Source organism: Elgaria multicarinata, chromosome 16 (assembly GCF_023053635.1).
Source record: "Elgaria multicarinata webbii isolate HBS135686 ecotype San Diego chromosome 16, rElgMul1.1.pri, whole genome shotgun sequence".
NCBI classification, from domain to species: Eukaryota; Metazoa; Chordata; class Lepidosauria; order Squamata; family Anguidae; genus Elgaria; species Elgaria multicarinata.
The window spans coordinates 2,858,874-2,882,714 of record NC_086186.1 but is presented as its reverse complement, the minus strand read 5'-3'; positions in this window follow the sequence as shown (position 1 = coordinate 2,882,714).

Here is a 23,841-nt window from a genome sequence, read left to right as displayed (position 1 = left end):
TCTGACATCTGAGCCCATTCCCCGGCTGGCTGAAGCCCTAAGCGATGATAAATACCACTATAAATTCCTCTGATCTATGTTGGTTGGTGTTGCTTAAAAACAAGCAGTGCTAAACACGGTGCTCTGGTCAGAATAAAGTCGACCACTGCTGCTTGGCTTCCAATGACACCTTGGAAATGCAGGTAAGAAATCTGGCAGTCTAGGATGGCATTAAGTGTTCAGCACTCCCCCCCCCCCCTTTACAGCTGATGCCCACAACAGGGCAGCCTCGGATAGGCGAGGGGAAAGATGTGCAGGGAGGATGAAGGGCTGTGCAGGTGAGGGGCAGTTCCCATTCAGCCCCATAAGGGACTAAGCCAAGCCAGGCTCTTCCTGTACCCCAGGTGGGCTTGCGATGAACATTGTGGAACTGGCCTTAAATCCTTGGCCAGCTCCTACCTCTGTATTGGCACAAGGCTGATGCAGCCAGCACCACGGCCTCACCTCTCCAGCTGTAGGCTGGGCATAAAGCCACCCTTTCGCACATGAAGTGAGGGGAGAGGAGGGTGCATTGCTCTGTTATTAAACCAATATTTCTGTACAACCAGACAGGTCCGCCATAAATGATAACAAGTTGCCATTCCCTTTTTACATTTCCAACATGTTGGATCATAAATACCTGTGGCATTTAACAACCTTTGGGATATGTGTGTGTGTATATACACAGAGAGAGAGAGAGAGAGAGAGAGAGAGAGAGAGAGAGAGAGAGCTATATACACAACACCTGGTCATGATTCTGTAACAATTTTTTCTCCTCCTTGTTTTTGTTTTTAATGCTTATTATTTTATTATTATTATTTATTTATATAGCACCATCAATGTACATGCTTCCAGGTGATTATGTGTGTTTTCTTTCTCTTTGGTCTCGGAGTTGTTTGCGGCATTCGAAATGTGCCATCGTCTTCTGGAAACTTTGTTTTCCTTGTAAATGCCTCAATCTGGCCGATGTGAATTTCCCACTTGAGGCCAATTGCAGGAAGCTTGAAACCTGTGAAGCAAACATTATGTCAAACAGTGTGTCAATAGCTTGCAATTCCATCCCTGGCAGAGGCAGGCCTGAACGGAGCCTTTGCCTTAAGCCAGACGTCCCTGACTTCGTGCCTTTCAGGTGTGTTGGACTAAAAGCCATCGGAACAGAGGAAGCTGCCTTATACTCAGTCAGATATCAGTGGGTCCTTGTAGCCCAATGTTGTTGACACTGACTGGCAGCAAGGGCTCTCCGGCGTTTCAGGCAGGAGCCTTTCCCAGCCCTACCTGGAGATGCCGGGGATGGAATCTGGGACTCTCTGGCTGCAAAGCATGTGGTCTACCGCTGAACTATGGTCCCTCCCTCTCCATCATCCCTATCCATGGCCATGATGGCTGGGGATGATGGGAGATGTGGTGGCCCAACACACCTGGAAAGCACCAAGTTAGGTAGGGCTGTCCTAATCACCAAATCCAAAAGAGGCAGTTGACCAGGCCTCTCACTTTGTGCAGCTGATGGCTGATGTAAGAGTGTGTGCCATCTGCACAAGAGAGATGATCCTGCCCTCTTTGGACTCCAGTGGTATCCAGGCCTTTCCCAACCTGGTGCTGCGTTCCAGATGTTTTGGACATCAGTTCCATTCAGTCCGAAACAGCATTGCCAATGGTCAGGAAAACTGGAAGGTGTGGTCCAAACTACCTCCAGGTTGGGCAGGGCTGCAACTATGCCTAAGCACTAACGTAACACCCACCCGTTCCTTGTTGACCCCGTCGATCCTGTTCCCCTGTGTTATATTATAGGTGATATGGTTTTATCCTGGTTGTGCTTTTTATACCGTATTTTGCATTTGTATTTTTAGACTGTTGGTTGTTTTATTATGGTTTTAATTTTTGTGAACCGCCCAGAGAGCTTCGGCTATTGGGTGGTATAAAAATGTAATAAATAAATAAATAAATAAATATGCAGTGGAGGCTGGTGGCTCCAATGTCAGTGGGGTGGAGAATCCTCTCTGGGTTTCAATTCTGAACCAGCCAGAACAGTAGAGAATGCCTTCAGGTACTCTGCAAAGTTCCACACAGGCCAAGGATGCATTTAGTGGTGGCGGTGGCGGTGGCGGCGGTAGTATTATCATCATCATCATCATCACTGATTAAATTGAAAGTCATCATCACTGATTAAATTGAAAATCATTATTATTTTTTAAACCATGGACCACTGAGTGCTTTGGCAGAAAAGTGTTATGTCTATGTAGTAAGTTCATAAATATATCATATGCTTGAACCTAAGCTGGCTGGTGGGGATGTACTGGGAACAGTGTTTATGAGCTGGAAAATCACGACATTCTCTTTTAACACTAAAGTGAGTCGGTAACGATGGGACTGAAACATAAACATGGATGACACTGAAAGAAAATGCTCACTTTGTAATATCTTCACTCTTTTTTCCCCCCCTAAAAAGAGCATGTCAAAAAATTATCGTGACGTTGTGAAATTATTCACAGCTGCAACTCTTTCTTTCATATTCATTGAAATTTTAATTGCAAACATTCAGATCTCTTCTAATTTAGACTATTTAGAGTCATGAATTAATTCTTGGCAGCCCAGCTCTTTTGCAGGTGATTCAATTAGCAGAGGCGAGTGGGGAGGAGGGCAAAAAACCCATGCACAAAGCCCAAGAGCTGCTGAGAACACATTGCCCACCTTTGGTTCATCCAGGAGTCTCGCTCTCTGTGCTGCAAGATGACCCAGGAGCCACTGTGTGGCAGTTAGTGGGCCTTTTCCCAATTGCAGGACGACGAAGGGTTAAGAATGAAAAGTTTGCCTTCTGGGCCTTTCTAAAGAGCAGTGATCTGTTGTCTTAGAATGAAGGATTGGCTTTGTTGTCTTGGGCGGAGGACTGAATGATCCAATTACAAAAGCAAATTGATCCAGGTTTTCTTGCAGAAACTTTGAGGCTTCAATTCTCTTGTCATTTAATCCACCACCACCCCTTTCTTCTTGTTCTCCACAATCTGTCTGAGTTAGCAGTTGCCAAGCTGTGGGTGTAGCGCTGCCTCCAGAAATAAAACCTGGGCCTGGTCCACATATCCTCCATTGCAAACCTGGAACCGGGAGGCGCACAGAGACATTCATGGGTATAAAGTGCACTCACTGTCCTGGCAATTGGGCCATCTGTTTCATTTACCATGCCATCCTACACATGTCTACTCAGAAATAAATGTCATTGAAATCCGTGGCACTTACTCCTGGGTAAGGGTATATAGGCTCACAGCCAAAGAGTTCTATGCAATGCTGAAAATGTGTGCGTGCTTCTTTGTTGCATGGTGTTGTCCTACTTATCCAAGATGGGACAATAAATAAATAAATCTTGATTTGAAATGAGCCATGTTGAGAATGGTCAAGTGCCTGAAATCGCAGGAGGAGATGAGCATTTCCTATCCTCAGCAATCTGAGCAATTCTGTCAGCAATGGCAGGGCGGAATTTAGGGTCTCCTGCATCCATGCCATGTCATAGAATCATAGAATAGTAGAGTTGGAAGGGGCCTAAAAGGCCATCGAGTCCAACCCCCTGCTCAATGCAGGAATCCACCCTACAGCATACTTGACAGATGCTTGTCCAGCTGCCTCTTGAAGGCCTCTAGTGTGGGAGAGCCCACAACCTCACCAGGCAACTGATTCCATTGTCGCACTGCTCTAACAGTCAGGAAGTTTTTCCTGATGTCCAGCCGGAATCTGGCTTCCTGTAACTTGAGCCCGTTATTCCGTGTCCTGCACTCTGGGAGGATCGAGAAGAGATCCTGGCCCTCCTCTGTGTGACAACCTTTTAAGTATTTGAAGAGTGCTATCATGTCCTCTACCAGTGAACCGAGGAGAGGATCTGCACGTCGCTCCCAGAGCGCTTCTATGCGACCCCAGTGCACCCCGAAAACGATAGTCTGACTTCCCTGTAAAAGAAACGAGGAAGAGCCGTCCATGCCACCACCGCCGCCACCGCCGCTGAGGAGAGCTCTCCGCCGGCGAGGAGAGCTCGGCAAAAGAAGGCAGGGCCTTCTCCTCGGCGGCGGTGGCATGGACGGCTCTTCCTCGTTTCTTTTACAGGGAAGTCAGACTATCGTTTTCGGGGTGCACTGGGGTCGCATAGAAGCGCTCTGGGAGCGACGTGCGGATCCCCCCATGGTTTCTCCTCACATAAATAGGAGATTAGGCAGTGTCAGCCTGAGGAACATGTTCTAAGGGAAGGGCATTATGTGGTCTGGTAGACAGAGATTGGCCCTAAGGCAGGCTGGTACTTTAGCCTAGCACAGAGGTGGGCAGGGGTTAGATCTGGATCTACTAGTAGATCCCTGGGTGAATTGCAGTAGATCAGAAAGAATGTGTGACTCCCAATTGTTCAACAATACCCATAACGACATGATTCTCCCCTCCTTTCTGAATTATAGTGTTGCCATTAAGAAAGTTTGGGAGGAGAAAGGCCTGTGAGCAACATTCAGTTCTGTTACTCTGGAACAGAATTGTTTAATTCTACGTGCACTAGGCAAAAATCTTTACTTGAAGCTTGGGATTCTAGTAAAAAAAAAAAAAAGACCCCACCAGCCAGAGGTCTGCCCATCATGGCCTAGATGTCACTCTTGAATCACAGAGTTCAGTTAGTCAGAACATTAGTGGTTCACAAGGCTCTAGAGCTGGACCGTTGGCCTCCATAAGAACATCAGAAGAGCCATGATGGACAAGACCCAGGGTCCATATAGTCCAGCATTTGTTTCAGCACACATACATTGGGAGTATATGTGCACAGCCACTCACCCATGTCTTCCACCTGCCTTTCCAAACTTTTCTGGAGAATTCTTAGGAAATCTCTGCTCCCCCCACCCCGTCTACCTTTCCGACAGTACTCCTGAAACACTGGGCCTGTCCTGAATGTTCCCTCCACCTCCCATCATTTCCGCCTTCCCTGCCATCAATTTCAAATCACCAAGATTTTTGTTTTTCCACTTCACTTCTACCAGGCTTGGATTGCTGAGAAGCAGCCTCTGAAACCAATTGTTCACCCGCAGTGATCTTATTCTTTTCAGCCCCAAACTAATAATTTATTTATAAGTCTGTTTCACATGCATTTTTGTAACAACATTAAGGAGGCCGCTCGGTCCTGGGTACTGCAAGAATCTTTATCGTCACCCTTCCCTTTTTCTTTTTGCTTTCCCCCCTGGTTTTTAAAGGAAAAGAAAATGATTTTTGATTCTATTTGTTGCCCAGTCTTCTGGGAACCTTGCATCTAAGAGTAATGCCGGTGACTCAGTCCCAAAACAACCGTACGAGATCTAAATGAAATGTCTCTCTTGGGATATGCTCCACCGTTGCCATTTTAGTAATTTTAAGCACAGATATTAACTGTTTCACTCCCAAGGTAGTAAGAGAGGAACAGGAAGAGAGGAAGCTCTAGAGCACACACACACAGACACACACACACACACACACACACACACACACACACTTTATTAAGCCAGTGTATTTCAGCTAAGATGTTTGTCAGATTTTAATCAAATTTGCCCCGGGCCTAATCAGAGAGTGGGAACGGCAGGGGAAGAAAAAAAAGCTCTTTCCCACAGTTCATATAGGATTAAAAACAATTGGTACTTGAGTCTCCGTGATCTTCCCTAGAAATGCTTTGAGTACCTGCTTTGCACCGTCCATCCGTTCATATCTTTGGACTAAGGATGCTTGAGGAATTGATTTTGTTGCAAATTCTGATATGAACTAGCTCGGTTTGCACAGCCTGAGTGAATCTGCAGGTTGGGTTTTCGTTATCCACCGGGTTTTACACTTCCAGAAATTTCTGATGCAGTTTTCGGCTGGATGGGGAGGGGGAACAATTAGCAAGATACATTTAGAAGTCAGTATTGGGACTGTTATAAAGAAGAAATGCAGAAACAGGGCCCAGCAGACTTATGAGTGAAGGCGACACCGAACAGAATTGACTGGTTCATAGAATCATAGAATCATAGAATAGCAGAGTTGGAAGGGACCTACAAGGCCATCAAGTCCAACCCCCTGCTCAATGCAGGAATCCACCCTAAAGCATCCCTGACAGATGGTTGTCCAGCTGCCTCTTGAAGGCCTCTAGTGTGGGAGAGCTCACAACCTCCCTAGGTAGCTGATTCCACCGTCGCACTGCTCTAACAGTCAGGAAGTTTTTCCTGATGTCCAGCCGGAATCTGGCTTCCTTTAACTTGAGCCCGTTATTCTGCGTCCTGCACTCTGGATGGATACAAATTAGGTATGGCTTCAAATCATCGATCCCTAATTTGTATCTATGAAGTGCTCACTCCTGTAGGCATTGGTGCTGATGGGGACCCAAAGCTACATTGGTGAGGTGGGGAGGAGAATCATTGCACACTATCCAGAACCTCAATGTAACCACCCTCATTTATTTAAATATGCTTAACCTCCTGACTGTTAGAGCAGTAGGACAATGGAACCAGTTACCTAGTGGGCTCTCCGACCCTAGAGGCCTTCAAGAGGCAACTGGACAGCCACCTGTCAGGAATGCTTTAGGGTGGATTCCTGCATTGAGCAGGGGGTTGGACTCGATGGCCTTATGGGTCCTTTCCAACTCTACTATTCTATGATTCTATGATTCCATTAAACATTTGTAAAACAAAGTGTCTAATGCTGATTAGCTACCCCAATGGCCTTTGCCTTTATTGGGCAGAACAATGTAAGTGGAAGGGGGCACTCTTTGGGAGCAACTGGGAAAACACCAGTCCACGTGTTCTCTTTTATATCTTCATAAATGAAAGGGCTAGGGACTTACACACACACACACACACACACCAAGCTGAATACTCAGGGAAAGAGCAAAACATTTTCCTGAGGGGGAGGGGTTTTCTGGTTAGCAGAGCTTTGTGGCATGAGAGGAAACGGATGAATCTGTATATTTCCAGCCCCTTTTCACATATATCCAGTCATAAGATTATTCTGACCAATTTTCAGGGTGTTTTTTTTTTTAAAAAATGCTCCAAACACTGCATTTTTATACACAACTTTCCCTAATAGATGCCTCCCTAATAGATGCCTCCTGTATACAACTTTCCGTCATGTGTGTATATATATGCATTTTTCTACACCAGAACTGGAATGGAGGATTCTGAGAAGTATGTAATCTCAGGGTAACTGCCTTCCGACCTCCATATTGCTCAGGGATGTGAGAATTAGTTTTGCTTGCTTAGAAACGCACGCCCCACCGCTGCTCTCCACCTGTCTAGTCAAAGGACAACCTCTTGGGCTTTGTTTTCTGCTCGTTGTGGGTGAGCCACAACAGGCTTCGGGGTTCCGTTTCAATCAGCGAAGCACTTTGAAGCCACCTAAAGTTCAGGTGCTTCTTTTTCAGCCTCTAGTGGTGGCACTTGAGACTTTACACAAGTGTTCTAGAGATCTTTCAGAAAAAAATAATGGCCTTTCCTTGTGCTGTGCCAGGCCTTTCCACATTTCAGACTGCATTACATAAAAAATAAAAGTCATCTAATGCAGCAGTAGCATTTAAATCTAGGCAACAGAGTTTGTCATTAGGGTTATAACTATTGCATTGTGGGAACCACAGACCAAGCCAAGACTCTCCAGCACTGTACAAGATGAATTATTGTTACAGCTGTCTGGAAAATCCAGGGCAAAACTTAATGGTGCAATTGAATCAAAGAACAAACACTTATGTTCTTCCAGCTTATCTTTTGGTCTCGCTCACTTGGGTCCAAAAAGCCCTGGCTACTTCCTTGAAGCCGTGGGTAGGCTTAGATCCAGTAGGTCTGCCATAGAGCTTTCTGCCATAAACCACAACTGATGGCAGGGGAAAAAACAGTGTAAAGCACAACGATAATCTTTTCTGGAGATGGATTGTCAAGACATCAGAGTAAACAATGACGTACCTGAAGATCTAGATCCGGCCTTCCTCTGAGTAGTTTGGCCTTGGTCTATGTACTTACTCCTCTTAAATGTAATGAGCCAATGACTCAGATGAGAGGGGAGAAACCTGGATTAATATTCTAAATGGATCACAACTTTAGACACACCCTCTCCACCTCACCCCACCTGATACAAAGATGTACAAGAACGTTGCTTCAGTTTGCAAATCACTCAAAAATGCCCTGGATGCAAACAGGAGTGCATGTTCTCCGAAAATGTCCACAAATTTGCAGACATCCCTATAAAGCTGGCGACAAAGATGAGGCTTTTGAGTTGTGGTACCTTCTGTACCGTCTCTTGCCTGGCAGCCTCCTGGATGGTGTTCAGACAGCAGTGAAAAAGGCTGCTGTTTTCCCAGGCGTCTAATGGGACTTGTATTCTGAGCTGGTTATCACTTTTCCGTTAGTTTTACCACTGCTATTTTTAACTTTTTGTTTTTAATGAGATGGTGTTTATTGATTGGTTTCAGATTGTGTATTGTTTAGCTGCTGTTGACATTCTTGCTTTAGTTCTTGTTGTGATCTGCCTTAGAAATTGCAGATGGGACATAAAAACTTCAAATATGAAAAAACAAATCCAACCCCAGGCATGTTTACTCAGAGGTAAGTGCTATTTCTACATCGAGTGAGAATAGCAAAGTGTTTAGTTTGGCTCTGAGGGAGCAAGCCTCTCTGCATGTTGAAACAGAAAGCAAAAGTCCCAGCATTCCCTAGCCTAGGCTTGTGCCCTTAGTCAAGCTCCAGCAACCTGAGAAATCCTCTCTTCCGTTGCTCCTCCTGCTTTATCCATTTGATTTTTGTTTTCCTTCTTCCCAAGGAGGCAAAGCCAACAAGAACAGGGGGGATAAAAGAAAGGCTCACATTTTGGAGGTTGTGACTTGCCGTCCTATACATGTAGCTCACTATCTCTTTCCTTCAGGATGCTTCCTGGATTCGACCAATTACCAGCTGCCTTGATGTATAACACCATAAAACCCTTAACCTCATTATAGAAAATTTCTTTTGAATGGCCTTTAAAAACCATCTCATTACACGGGAAGAACTGTAATTACCTTTAACAAGACAGAGATATTGTGCGAGCCAGTGAATTTTGGACTGTCAAAACAGCTGCGGTGGGAGTTCACTTCAAGCAGGTTTTTTAGCACAAGGGCAAACGCTCCTTAACTCTTTTTTCCCTCTGCCCCATCCTTGCCCTCCAACATCTGGCTTAGCACCTTGGGAATGGCTGTAGGATCAGCTTTGAGCAGCTTAGGGATGGACGAGAAAGAGATTTTCACGATCACTGACATTCTCCAAACACCATCTTGACATTCAGCTCACCTTGTTCCTGGGCTTGATTGTGTTCTTTCTTCATTGTGTTCAATGGGAAAAAAGCACATATAGGAATAATGCACATTTATTAAAAATAGCACACTTATAGAGTAAGGTGTGAAAATGTGCATTTTTGTGAAAATGCACACCTTTTAAAGTGAAAAAGTTAGGGAATTTGCAAATGATTCTGAAGAACATGTGTCCTGCTCACATTTGCATTCAGGTTTGTGAATGAGATATGTTGGTATTTATTTGGGATGGATGATTGAACCCTAACTGAAACAAATGCCTTTTCCATGTGGCATTTCCTGTACCTTTGCAAAATGCCACACACAAAGCATATCCAGCTGCACATTTTTTTTATTTATTTAATTTTTTTTTGGATCATCAGATCACATTTCCTTTCCTTGCCATGCTCTATCAATGCACATGTGAACATCGATAAGACAGAAGAGGGAAAGTCATGAATGAATTGGAGAAGCTGAAAGCTGCAGCAAATGACACACCCCACAACGCTCTGTGCAAGATATGGAACTAGGGAGAACTCCAAAGGCATTGATCCCACTGGAAACAGGAAGCGCCCTGCTCATGCACACTGAAACGAATGGGTCCTGCTCAGAGCTACTACTATGCAATTTCAGTATCCCGTACCTTTGGCCTTCCAATGGAATGTGTGAATGGATGCTTTGGGATGAACAGGGTAGCTGTAAATGCTATCCCTGCTATGGCAAATATCACTCCTGCTCCACGCACCCAAAAAAGGAAAGAAATGGGGGGAAAGATACATTTATCTAACAAACGTTCGATTTTGTTCTTTTTGTAGGACCTTTTTTTTTTTTTTTAATGGTTCTGGGCATAGGAACAAAATGATTTAGTGACAGATGGCCCTGCACTTCTTTTTAATTTTATTTTAATTTTATTTTGTTTCTCTTTGAATTAGACATATGTAGACATAGAAAATGGCTTTAACTGCTTCGGCACTGACCTGAGTTCATGTTAAGGTACATGTCTGAAACATGTCGCTTCCTTTTGGCTGCCAAAATAGGATCAGGGCAGGAAAAAAGGTTCTCCTTAAAAGGCAACTTTGTTCCAGTTCTTCAGTAAACTGGGAGCAAACCCTCTCTGTAATGTTCAAAGGAAGGCGCTCTTCAGGTGGGGAGTCCTCTTTAGCTGAGTGCAAAATGACAAGCGGCTGGAAGCTGCTAGGGCTTTAAAACCACCCTTTAGATGTTGATGGTCCCGCTGCCACCTGTTATCACTTCGCGGAGGGTAAGACGGCGAGGTCACAGGTCTGAGACGGGACGGGTGCCTTTTAGTGAGTCAGTGATTGCTGTGAATTCCTACACAAAACCCAATATTCCCCCACTCCCAGGTGTAAAGCAACTGCAGGAAAGCCATGACTCTTGCAAGCATAGCCATGCGGGAATCACCAAAAGTCCAGGTCCGTGCGGTTCTCTCAGTTCCACCTTGATGCTCGTCCCTGACTGATGTTCATATCAGATTGTGAGATTTATTTTATTTTCGAATAAACATTTGGGTCTATTATCATCTGCATTTTTCCAAACGTACCCATATGCACTTTTCCCCATTGATTGAAGTGTGTGCTCATTTTGCAAACATTCACATTTTTGTGTGTGCATTTTTTGAACACACACATTTTCTGAATGCATCCCCAACCCAGGAATCACATCGTAAGTTTGGGAAAGGGTGGGCTTTGACCCTGCATTGCGTTTTGGTCCTCACACAGTTCTGGGAGCTATGAACTTGGTAAATCCTGGTCAAAATTGAACTGAAAATGAATTTCTCTTGTACGCAAGGCCAACATATGGTTATTGTTATGTTTCTCAAGAACTCCCACCTTCTTGGGAGACAATAAAGAGGTCTGCTAAGTAATTTACAAAGCTTTATTCAAGCAATAAACATCTCTTCCCACCTGAAGAGAGTCTAATCTCTAGGAACTTTCCTCTAGGCAAAACTATGCAAACTAAGCCAGACAATTGTCCTTTCAAGAAGAAGAACAGAAACCATTTTTCCAAAACGCATTAACTTCAGGGAGACTGGTTCTGATGCAGCTTCTGATGAGATGCTAGCCGGGCTGACTTTCTCTCCCCTTCCTTTAAGTCTGCCCAATTTAGTCTGCAGCATACTCTAGGATCAGCTAACTTGCCATGCCCTCCCCCTCAGGAGAACACTGATTTTCTACTGACTGTGTGTTGTTTACCCTTGAGGAAATAAGATCTGGAGAAGGTTCATTCCCAGTTGGTGAAGAGCCTGTGAGAGCTGCCTCCCACACTGGTATAATCTGGCAGGTTTCTGGCACCGTCTCCTCTACTTCAGAGTCTTATTCTGATTGATCTCCTGAAACTCCTTCCCCCAACCTAAGGGGAGCAGGTCTAGACATGACAGATATGTGCTGATGTTATCAAGAAGACGGGACTTCAAGGGATATGTAACCTCCAACCTTCACAATTGTTATTTTGCCTACACCCACCCAGCCTCCCAGCCTTGGACAGGATTTGGTATGGGCGATGAAGTTTGTGTAAGGGCCAAGTAGGATTTCTTTTTGCCAGAACCCCAAATTGACCTTAAAAGAGGTTTTGGTTTTTTTGCTTACTCTCTTCTATAACAGCAGGGGCTGTTGGTTCTTAGCTGGTGTTGGACCTGATAAATAGGCACAGCCAGGTCACAACACAGGAAATCAATACAAGTAGAGCAAATCAGAATCATGTTAATGGTGCTCAACCAGAAGCACCTTCAAGTTGAAAGTGGGTTGGTGGAATTTAGTACTTGGGGTTGTGGGACTCGGGGTAGGGAAAGGGACCCCTTTGTGGCCCAACTCAATGGGTATGGACAGAGCCATGGGTCCTGGGGCAGGCAGGCCCCCAAACCTAAAGCTGCGGCCAGAGACAGTGATGGATGGAACTGTTAACTTTGGCCTCAGCTAGACCAACGGGTCTAGCACAACGGAGGGGTGAGGATCTCGCGATATTGTTATTGCGAGATCTCCCCCTCTGTTTACACACAGCACGCAATGGCCTTGGAAGAACAGGATGTTGAGGCCACCATTTTGCTTTTTCCTTAAAGGAGACAAGCGCTCGTGCGCGACAGGTGCATTTTTTTATTTTTAACATTTTTCCCACTCCCTCCCCACCCCCAGATGGGCACAGAGCTCCTGAGGAGCTCTCCGCCCTATGTGCAGTTCCAAGCTCCTCACGAATAACCATGAGGAGCCAAGACAATCCGCGACGCTCGCCCACATGTTCCATGGTTTCAGGATCAGCCCAAGACCATGGAAAAAGCAGGCTCAAAGGGTGGGGAGAGATCCTGGGGAAAGGGAGGGACCATCTCTCCCTGTTCCCAGGATCCCCTGTGCATCATGTGGATGCACAGGGACGGTCCCAGGGATCCCCCCCGGGATATCGCCCCGTCTATCTATGGCCTTTGACTCTTTTCAGGCTCTGATTTTTCCTGTGTTATCCTCATTCCACCCTATTTCTGCATTAGTTTGTGAATTTGTTTTATTTTTTTCAGGATTCAGGAAAATGGTTATGTATTTTCATACACATGAATCTAAATGTAAACATTTTCTACACACTTTTCCAATGATACACATTTTTGTTAGGGATGTCAGAGGAATCGCTTTGGGGTGTGTGGAGTTCAGCTAGTTTTCGATGGCTCAGCCCCGCGGTCTCTGCTCTGTCTTCCTGCCAGCTGGTCCAACTCAGCGGCCAATAAGTCAGGGCCAGCTGGAAGACTTTTTCATATATATATATATATATATATATATATATATATATATATATTTTATACAAACAGCCATTTTCATAAATATGTGGCTGTAAACAGCACAATTTGTGCAAACCTCCAGCTGTAAATGGTGTCATTCATGCACATTACACCAGTTACAGCCACAATTATGTGCACATGGCTATTTGCACAAATAAAAACACAGACACCCCAAAAGTTCCTGGGTGTTGGGAACTTACGCACAGCTCAGCTCCCAAGTCAGGGGCCTCATAGGGATCCATCGGGCCCCCAAATGGCCACATTTTCCTGTGACAGATATAGCTTATTTTGGGGGGAGGGGGAAACAGTTTCCCCTGTGTTAACATTTTTGCAAGTGTTTCTTAACACGCTTTTCCCATATATATGCATTCTTGTGTATATTCCCGTCACAACATTCAGGAAGGTGAGAATATTGCCACATCACTGTGTATATAGGTTCAGGAAGGGCAAATTTGGTTAGCAGTTCATGCAAGTGGCTGCCATCTGGGTAACAAAATATTAAATGAGTATCTAGGCCATGGGGAACCTTGCACAGGTAAAATAATCCCCTTTGCCCTCTGTTATTTTATCTATATTGATGCCCAGATGATCCACCGTTGGCTGGTGTTCAGTGGCAGATGTTAAACCAGCAACAATCATTTTTTGAAAATTACTCAAGTGGCGATTGATTCTCTTTTTTCCTATTTAGTATTTTTTTCCTTACCCATCCTGGGCAATTAAGGAGCAGAGGCCCATGGAAAATATAAATAAATGAATTGCCGATCAGATTTCTTCTTGTGCGTTCTTCCTTCAATCCATGCTTCGTTAGCGGCTCCTTTTCTCGACTTTTCCTCCCCAGATTTCATTTCACGCAGATCAATATGGAAGCTAATTGAATATGGTTAACCTGCTCTCCAACACAATGACACACTCATCTTTTTTAATTAGTTTATTTTCTTTCCGTAAATAACAATAAACACTTTGAACGAAAGGAAAACTTCAGCAGACTCCAGTGGCCATTTATTTATATTAGAGGGGAAGACTTTTACCCTGATGAGGCAAAAGCGTGCTATGGTGGAAATTAAAATCTAGTTACCCTCTTAAAAAGCAAGGACCTGGGCAAATTGTCCTTTACCAGAGAAGTAAATCAGTCAGGTAGGTGGCATTTGCAATGCTAACACTTTTGGAGTGGGAGCACTGGGTAGCACTGATAATCTCCCCCCCCCCATTCTTAAAGTAAGAGTTCATTCTTCAAATTGCTATCATGACACAAATTATTATTTTTTTACAAAAAAATGTGGATCGAACTAGGTTTTCTACCACTGTTTTACTGCATTCCTAGATGATGTGTCAAGGATTCCAACCCAAGTCACTGAGGGCAGGCCAGGAGCTTATAAACCCTGCATCAGCTAGCACACAGTCACTATTTGACCATTACAGCTGTAGGCAAACATCTTCTCAAAATTCCCCAACATATTTCACAGAAATTGGCGGGACCATTTCACCAAATTTCTCCAAAGGAAGGACAGGTCACCATTTGCAGGGATTGCAACACAGCTTCTTTCTTTCTTTTTTCCTAAGGGTTTTGTGTTTTGTTTTTTGCGTTTTAATACAACCTGTCTCCAGAGAGGGGTTCATAGAATCATAGAATAGCAGAGTTGGAAGGGGCCTACAAGGTCATCAAGTCCAACCCCCCACTCAATGCAGGAATCCACCATAAAGCATCCCTGACAGATGGTTGTCCAGCTGCCTCTTGAAGGCCTCTAGGGTGGGAGAGCCCACAACCTCCCTAGGTAACTGGTTCCATTGCCGTACTGCTCTAACAGTCGGGGAGTTTTTCCTGATGTCCAGCTGGAATCTGGCTTCCTTTAACTTGAGCCCGTTATCATAGAATCATAGAATCATAGAATAGCAGAGTTGGAAGGGGCCTACAAGGCCATCGAGTCCAACCCCCTGCTCAATGCAGGAATCCACCCTAAAGCATCCGTGTCCTGCACTCTGGGAGGATCAAGAAGAGGTCCTGGCCCTCCTCTGTGTGACAACCTTTGAAGTATTTGAAGAGTGCTACCATGTCGCCCCTCAATCTTCTCTTCTCCAGGCTAAACATGCCCATTTCTTTCAGTCTCTCTTCATAGGGCTTTGTTAGTAATGGATCCCAGCCCGTCCTTTAAGCCACATTCACAAAGGGGTGGATGGGGGACTTCCTGGCCCAGTCAGGTGCCTGTATCATCCCTAGTCCTAGTACCCCACCCCTCATTCAGGGGAAGACAAACCACAGACCCACTTCGACCCACTTCAAGGTTTACAGGGAAGATGCAGAAATGTTGTCCTTCAAATTCTGCTTGCTTTAAACATGTTCTGCCTGCATGATGGAAAGTAAACAAATATTACAAAGTCACAATGTCCTAATAGTGCCCTTACCATAATTAGGAAGTGGTTCATGTAAAGGGCAGGCTTGGAACCTTACCTGCCCATGAAATGATGGTAACGCTTGTAGTGCTACTGCTTGAGGTGCACATGACATTTTCTCAAAATGGTGATATCAAACAATACCCTCTAATATTAGTGTGTGTGTGTGTGTGTGTGTGTGTGTGTGTGTGTGTGTGTAGAGGTGGGAGAAAAGTGTGTATGTCTGTATGTGTGTCTATGTATGTGTGTATATGTGCATGTGTGTGTGTTCTAGTTTGTGTGTGTGAGTATATACATATACATTGCAGTTTTTTCATTCCAGATACAAATTTGTGCTGAGTTTTATTTTTCCGAAGAGAATAACAATTGCCACCAGAAATGTAATGCCTCAAAAGTTCTGTGAATTATAGCACCGTAGTGCACAGTCCTGACCTTTTTAATATGCTGTATTTTGATTGGCTGCCCATTTCCCCTCAGTCCCCACAGGCTAATTAGACCGCTAGTGGTGTTGGAGACCACCCAGATAGCCAATCCAATCGCAGAACACTGGAAAGGTCAAAGACATTCACGCCTAATGAAGCCACTCTCTGGAGAAATGTTGTAACAATAGGGGGAAATGGTCTTTAGCCCATCCAAGCCAGAGGAAGAGAAATCATACCCTCCTGGTGCTGTTTTGGAATGGTGTTACATCACTTCGGAAATGTGGACCTACGTTTGTCCGGGATGTATTTGAAGGGGTGCAATGTTCATGGGATAGCTTCGCAATCTTGCTTCCTTCCTCATAACCTAGTTTTAAGTTATTATTATTATTATTATTATTATTATTATTATTATTATTATTATTAGAATTTTCCCTAATGCCTGGAATTCTCTTCCAGAGCATTTGCGGACCACAAGGTCAATTATAGTTTTTAAAGATCAATTGAAAACTTTTCTTTTTTTCTACAGCTTTTAGAACTTGACTTTGTTTTTACTTTCACACTGTTAGGTTTATTGTCCCCTGTGCCTGTTTGGTGCATTCCTTTCCCTTTCTTATTGTTTTATTATGATTTTATTAGAATATAAGCCTATGTGGCAGGGTGTTGCAGCACCATGTGCATTGATGGTGCTATAGAAATAAATAAATAAATAAATAAATAAATAAATAAATAAATAATAGTGCCTTCCATGCAGAGCAAAAGGGAAGGGAAGGACAAAGTTAACTAGGGAAGAATCAGAAGAAAGTGCAGTTATAGGTTTTTAACCTTTGTTTGGATTAGGGTTGAGGGTTAATAGCTGGAGCAAAGGCTTAATGGAAGAGATGGGTTTTAGGAGGAGGAAGTCAGACCTTTCACAGCATGGGGAGCTCGAGTTCAGGGTACCAGCCAGCCATGGCCTTTTCCAGGGTCTCCACTTCATTCCCCATTTTCCTTGGCTACTCCCCGAAAAAGTTACTCTGCCTTCTGTGACCACTGTTCTCGATAGGCCATGTTGGCTTCCCATCCCTACCTTAAGGGTTTCCTCCCATAAACATATTTTGTACTTCTGCACACCCCAAGTTTCCTTGAGGCTACTGATACCTTCCTCTTACAGATGGATGGTGCCAATTTAGTTATGTACAGAACCATACCCGGAAAAGGAGTCCACTATTAGCATACAGGATTTGAAGTAGGGTGCCAATTGTATGCAAATCAGTGTCCTCCTTTGCCTCTTTTGTGCTGACACCATTCCTCTTTTTAATTTGGGGTGTGTGTGTTTGAACCTTTTCCAGCCCTGTTATCCAGGGGGTACCAATTGTTGAACCTGGGTCTTTCTACACACTATACTTATGCTCACTTTAACTAGGGGTGGTTTTCAATGGCTAAGGAGCAGAGAGAGCCCCCCATAGCAATGGCGTGAATGTAGTCCTCGTTGTGGGGAAAAGGTATTGCATGCAGTGCTTTGCAGGAAATGTGAGGAACAGTGGAGGAATTAATCAGCAAGTCATGCACATAACTCCTGTGGCATTAACCAATGGCATTAACCAATGGCATTTGCTTTTCTTTGTGAGAACAAAGGCTGTGTGAGTATAAGTCCTCTTTAAGAATAATCCCTCAGCAGTTACCAACAGTTCTGAAAGCAGCATGAAGGGACCAGCAGAAGAGAAAAAGAGATACCGAGATATTGTGTCATTGTCTCCTCCTCCTCCTCCTCCTCCTCCCTCCTCCCTGTAGTGTGGCCACATTTGCACATTGGTAAAAGAAAAAGAAAGAGAGAAGAGGAAATGCATCACCATAAAAACAGGACAATAGAGGACAGAGTTCAGGTATAGGTGCACATTTTGTAATAATTACTGCAATTCAAATAGAAATGCAATTCATCTCACCACAGTGGGGATGACTGTGGCCTATGACCTGTGTAAACAAAAACAAAACCATAAAGAGGAAAAGGAAAGGAAACAACAACCACATAGATTAGAATATAACAATTTCAATAAATGCATATCAAATGTGTGTGTGTGTGTGTGTCTGTGTGTGTGTGTAAGACAGAGAGAGAGAGAGAGAGAGAGAGAGAGAGAGAGAGAGAGAGAGAGAGAGAGTGAAAACACAGCTAAGAATTATACATGAACTTCAACAAAGGCAGTCCAAATGTCCATACGTGCGTCCATGCACAGGTGGGGTCTATATGCCACCCATTCAAATATCGAAAGTGCCGTTAGATCCTCCATCTACTGCATTATCTTAGGTGAGTGTTTATATTTCTAGTGTTGTAATCTCCATCTTTTATCTGTCAAAAGGGTGTGGAGAATCCATTTGTGCTTGCACAGGGCTTGCATAATTTGTAATACACCAGGAGAAACACAATCCAGACAATGTAGTTTCTATGGTTGGTGTTTTTTCCGTTTTTGTTTTTTGAACAGCACTTCACCAATTTTGGAGAAGTGTGGATGCTGTCTGTGTCCCAGTTCATGTTTAGATTTGAGAGATGCAAATGTGGTAAGTTTGCATTGAAATGTGAATTGAACAAATTTCTCACCCATGATTAACTCCCGATCTATTGGTTTTATTGGCTCTGCTCTAAGTATGACTCAGTCTGGATCCGACCTCCTCCACCTTCTCCTCAGATTTACTGACAAAGGTTTTGCTCATCTAGTGCTTGGTCAATGCAGATTTAGTGATGTATGAAAAAAAAATGTTTCAGTTCATTTTTTTTATCAGATCTACCATGTTTGCAACTCCCGAATTCAACGCAGACTTGGACACAATCTGAGGTCAAATCCTGTACATTCCAAGGTTACAGTCTGATTTGTGGACCAAACAAAATCCGTTCACCAGCATGCATACATTTGGAAACTGCACATTAAAAAAATGCATACTTTTGAGAGAGAAAATGCGCACAGATACATTTTAAACAACATTTCAAAGCTGTTCACAATCGATGCATGCCTTTGGAAAAATATGCACAAAACATGCATGGATTTTCATGCAACAAGGGTGGGGGGACACATACCAAACTGTGTCAGAACAAGCTGCAAAATGAAATTCTGAGAACTTCAGCAAGCTCAGGTTTTGCTGATTCACACACCCCTGTGCATTTGGGGCAGGGATGGGAACAGTTAAATAAATAGATATTTCAAATAAATGTGCACATTTTACAATCTTCAGAATTTACCATCAAGATTTTTACAGTTTGACTTTTAAGTGTCTGGCTTAATTTTGAAATGTCCAAAGGGAGGAATTGTAAAACGAAAGCTTGAAAAGGGTATCTGCGGAAGCTCCAGCCTCTCTCATCTCCACAGAGTTCGCTTCTTCCTCTGAAACCAGGTTCTTGCTAGGGAGCCTGGCATCCAAGGAGCACCTCTGCAACGCTTGCACAGTCCATTGAAGTGGAAGCACTCCAGCTGTCAGTGCAAGGCTGGTGGCCGTGAGAGACTGAACGGCCCCTGGGTTTGGTTCGTCGTCTCGTCATGCGGCACCCTCTTGTCAATTGCACCCGCCGTGGGCCGTGGCAATATGACGGAAAGCTCAGGAAACACTGGGACAATATCGAAAATAAGCAAGAGGGGAAATGTGTGTGTGTGCGTGAGTGTGTCGTTGAGTCGGGTAGGTTGTGGAGAACAAAGTGTTATTATGCTATAATGATTTATTGGACTCAGGTCCTTGGGCTCCTGCGCTTCACGAAGTACACATTTTGAAATGAACAAGAACAAGAACATAGGAAATGTCTGGCCTTCACTATCAGGAGAGTGTATGACGGATCATCTTGCATCTGGATGATGCTTATTTATTTGGAAAGGGGAGAAAAGAGGGACATGCAGATGCTTTTTTGCTTTTTGAGAGGGGATTTGTGCTTAGTTCACATTTGTGCTAATTCACTTTAACTAATGAGCATTTGTGGATTCATAGCGTACAACTTATACATGCCTATGTACACCAGTTGCTGAGGAACCCTCGTGGGAAGGAGGTTTTGCACACATGTCCTGCTTGTTGGCTTCCGACAAGTAGCAGCTGGATGTCTACTGTGTGTGTGAACAGAATGCTGGATGAGTTGGACTTTTCGTTTGACCCGGCATGACAGTTCTTACATTCTTATGAAGAGAGAGGGCGAACTAGACAGAGGGAAGGAAAACTGCCACTCAGTGGGTGAGTAAAACATAGAAAGGCCGAAGATCCTGGCACCAAGAGGGGACAGTTTTCCAACAATTAATCATAATTAACAGAGGGAATGACTAATTGTGCAGGGAAAAGTGGGCAGCCATTGGTGCCAGCTGGGCTGTGTTCCCTGTGAAAGGGAAGCAGCTTACTTCACCAATGGAATGAGATGCCAAGAAAGCCAGCCTACCATGGCAACCCACCCGGTCTTTCCAACCCTCTGGCTATTTTACATTCCATTCTGGAAAATGTGTTGATTACCCCTCCTGCCATGCAATAAACACACATAGGGAGGCAAGCCGTCATATCAATGTTGCGTATCTGATTACTCCAGCATTTTACTGTGAACACGGCTCTATCACTGGATTCAGTACAGATCTGTTTTGACTAGTTGAAGCATGCGATACTTAGCGCTTAAATGGTGCTTTACAGTGCCGCCCTATGCATGTCTACTCAGAAGTACAGTATGTCCCACTTTGTTGTTGTTGTTGTTGTTGTTGTTGTTGTTGTTGTTATTATTATTATTATCCTGCCTTTTGCCCAATGCTGGGCCTTAAGGCGCCCTTACAAAATTTAAAACATACATTGGGGGGGGGGGACAAAACCATAAATGTTTAAAATACACAACAATTATAAGACATTAACATACATGGGGGGGGGCAAATTACTCTCCAAAGGCCTGCTGGAACAAAAAAGTTTTAGCCTGCCTCCGAAAGCCCATCAAGGAGGGAGCCAGCCTAGCTTCCCCGGGAAGAGAGTTCCAGAGCACTGGAGCAGCCACCGAGAAGGCCCTCTCCCATGTTCCAACCAAGCGCACCTGCGAAGATGGCGGGACTGAAAGAAGGGCTTCTCCAGAAGATCTCAAAGCACGGGCAGGCTCATAAGGGAGAATATGGTCTTTCAAATAACCTGGACCCGAGCCATATAGGGCTTTATAGGTCATAACCAGCACTTTGAATTGTGCCTGGAAACAGACTGGAAGCCAATAACTTTGTTCAATAACACTTACACCCAAGTAAGTGAGCTAAGGACTGAGCCTTCCAAGATCAGAGATAGATAGATAGATAGATAGATAGATAGATAGAAGATAGATCCTGGAAAACTTAATGTAGTTTTAGTTTAACTTTTTTTAAAAAATAATAGCGTAAGCCTATGCGGCAGGGTCTTGCTATTTACTGTTTTACTCTGTACAGGACCATGTACACTGATGGTGCTATATAAATAAATAAATAAATAAATAATAATAATAATAATAATAATAATAATAATAATAATCTCATATTCTTAACATTTCACCTCAGACTGTGGAGATTACATAGATCAATCAATAACTAAGCATACAAAATCCTGTTCACTCATGCAAAGTATTACCCATTTTCAGTGTTGATTATTAGATTGAAATAGCTATTTTATTGTGGCAGAATTAACCCCCACCCTACCATGACTGTGGAGTCATTTATGTTAGGGCTTCTGCTGCTTCCTCTTTCCAAGATTAGTCACACGGAGCTAAGCACCACACTGCCCCTACACACGTGCACACGCCCACTCCTGCATTGTAGAGGATTCAAAATGTGAACAGGACAAGAGCACAACAGCTACAGTATGTCATATTTTAGGGTTCTAGATCTAGGATGAGGAGGATTGCAATCATTTTCAGAGACAAGCAAATACATATTTAACAGTATTAACTTTACTTTAGAATGTTTGGTAAATAACAATATTAAGAAAATCACTAGAGGTTGGATCCTAAGCATATTTAGACAGTAAAAAAAAATCTCCTATGACTCCCACCATGTCTGGGCCAGCGTAACCCATTCTAGCTCAGAACAGAACATTATCCATACCTAATTCTTATATAGTTGGAGTTCTAATGCCAGATCAGTAAATTTGTATCTCAGTGGCATGTTAAGAGATGTCTGGCTTATTAGCTATCTTTTATTTTGATGTGTCCAGTATATTTGTTGGGTATTTAAAAACAAAAACTCTACCTGGGATTTTCTTTCCCCCTCTCATAGTTGCTGATGACTTCAGAAATGTCTTTAAAAATTATAGGCTTCCATTGTGAAGGCTGGTTAGGGAGTCTTATCTGACAAGCAATAAATGAGATTCTTAGTGTGGGTTAAGATGATATCTTAACCTATACTGTGAGTTCCATTTTTGTCACCAAATTGGCAACAAGGCACCAAACAAATTAATGAGAGGTTAAAAAGAAAAAGAGAGAGAGAAGGGGTGGTGATACAAGAGAATGAAAGGCTGCTTCCAGCCCATAATGCAGGATGTTGTTAACGTTTCTGGTTCAATTTTGTGTTTATGAAGGATTTAATGTGATGTACTAAAAAAAAATGCTAACATTTATGAGCCTGGGAATATTCCTGGCTGTGACCATGAAACACATCATAGGGCATTACCATTTTATCATAAGCACTAGGAATATCTTGAAAATTGTTATTTTCCTTTAAACACACACACACAAATCCCCTCCCTCATTATGAAGAATCTTTTCCAGACATCTAAAATTTGTAGCTATATGTGAAGAAATTATTTATTTATTTTATTTACAATATTTATATACCGCTCCCCATTCAAAATTTCGGAGCAGTGTACAAGATCAAATTCAATAAAAACAGAATGAAACACCTTAAAATAGATTTTTGAAAGCAAAATGAACCGTGAACCGTGGCTGGTCATTAAGGAAAGGATTCCTTGAACAATGACATTTTTAGGAGACGCCGAAAGGAATACCAAGTTGGTGCCTGCCTGACCTCCAGAGGCAGGGAATTCCATAGGTAATTCCATAGGTAATTCCAAATTACGCACCCCCTGACCCAAATCATGTATATATTAGTGGAATGAGTAACAACCCACCATTGTGCGCCATACATAGCTTGCAGCCCATGGAGAATGTGTGTATCATACCTCCATAAAGAGGGAATTGTGCACAATCTTGGCCACACACACATATACACAGAAAGAGAGGGAGAGTCTGATGTTGCCACCGGCCTACACTGCACCCTGTTGTCTATTTGTCATGCACTTGCAAGGCCCACCAGTAACAACATGGAGCCCCTCTCCTCCTTGGGCATTGTGCAATAATGGTGATTAGATTGTTGCCATTTTTCAATCCTCCAGTCATATAAGAGTATAGACATATAGGCATCTGCCTTACATCAGGTCACAGTATTGGTCCATCCATCCCTGGATTGTCTGATTTGACTGACAGTGTCTCCTCAGGGTTTCAGGCAGAGAGAGATCTTTTCCCAACACGTGCTACCCAAGACCTGTGTAACTGGGAGATACAAAGGATTGAACCTAGGATCAAAATTGCCCCCAGAACGTTGCACCCTAATGCAGAGCAACCAAGGTGAACTATATCTGTTCTTTGTGGCATTCTCTAGTTACAATGGGAAGCACGAAGCCTCAAATGTCTGGACCTTAAGTCGGGTTCTGTACTGACACAAGGAGTTGGTGCTAGGGATGAGTGAACAAGCTGTGTTTGGAGCATCTTAGCATTCTTGCACATCACGTCGCTGCTTGTGCTGCTCACTCTACGTTAACAGGGAAAATGTGCAAATCAAGCAGTGATCAACCATGACATTTGTGCAAATTTCCCCAAATTTGCACCAATTTACGCAACTTTCCTCCATAGACTAAAGAGGGGCTGATTCATTCTGCAAGGAAATGTCTGCAAATTAGGAAATCTGCACAGACTCAAACTGGGAAAGTTCCACAAATTGAATGCAAGCACATGTCGGGCAGTTTGTGAACATTCTCAGTGGACACCTGGC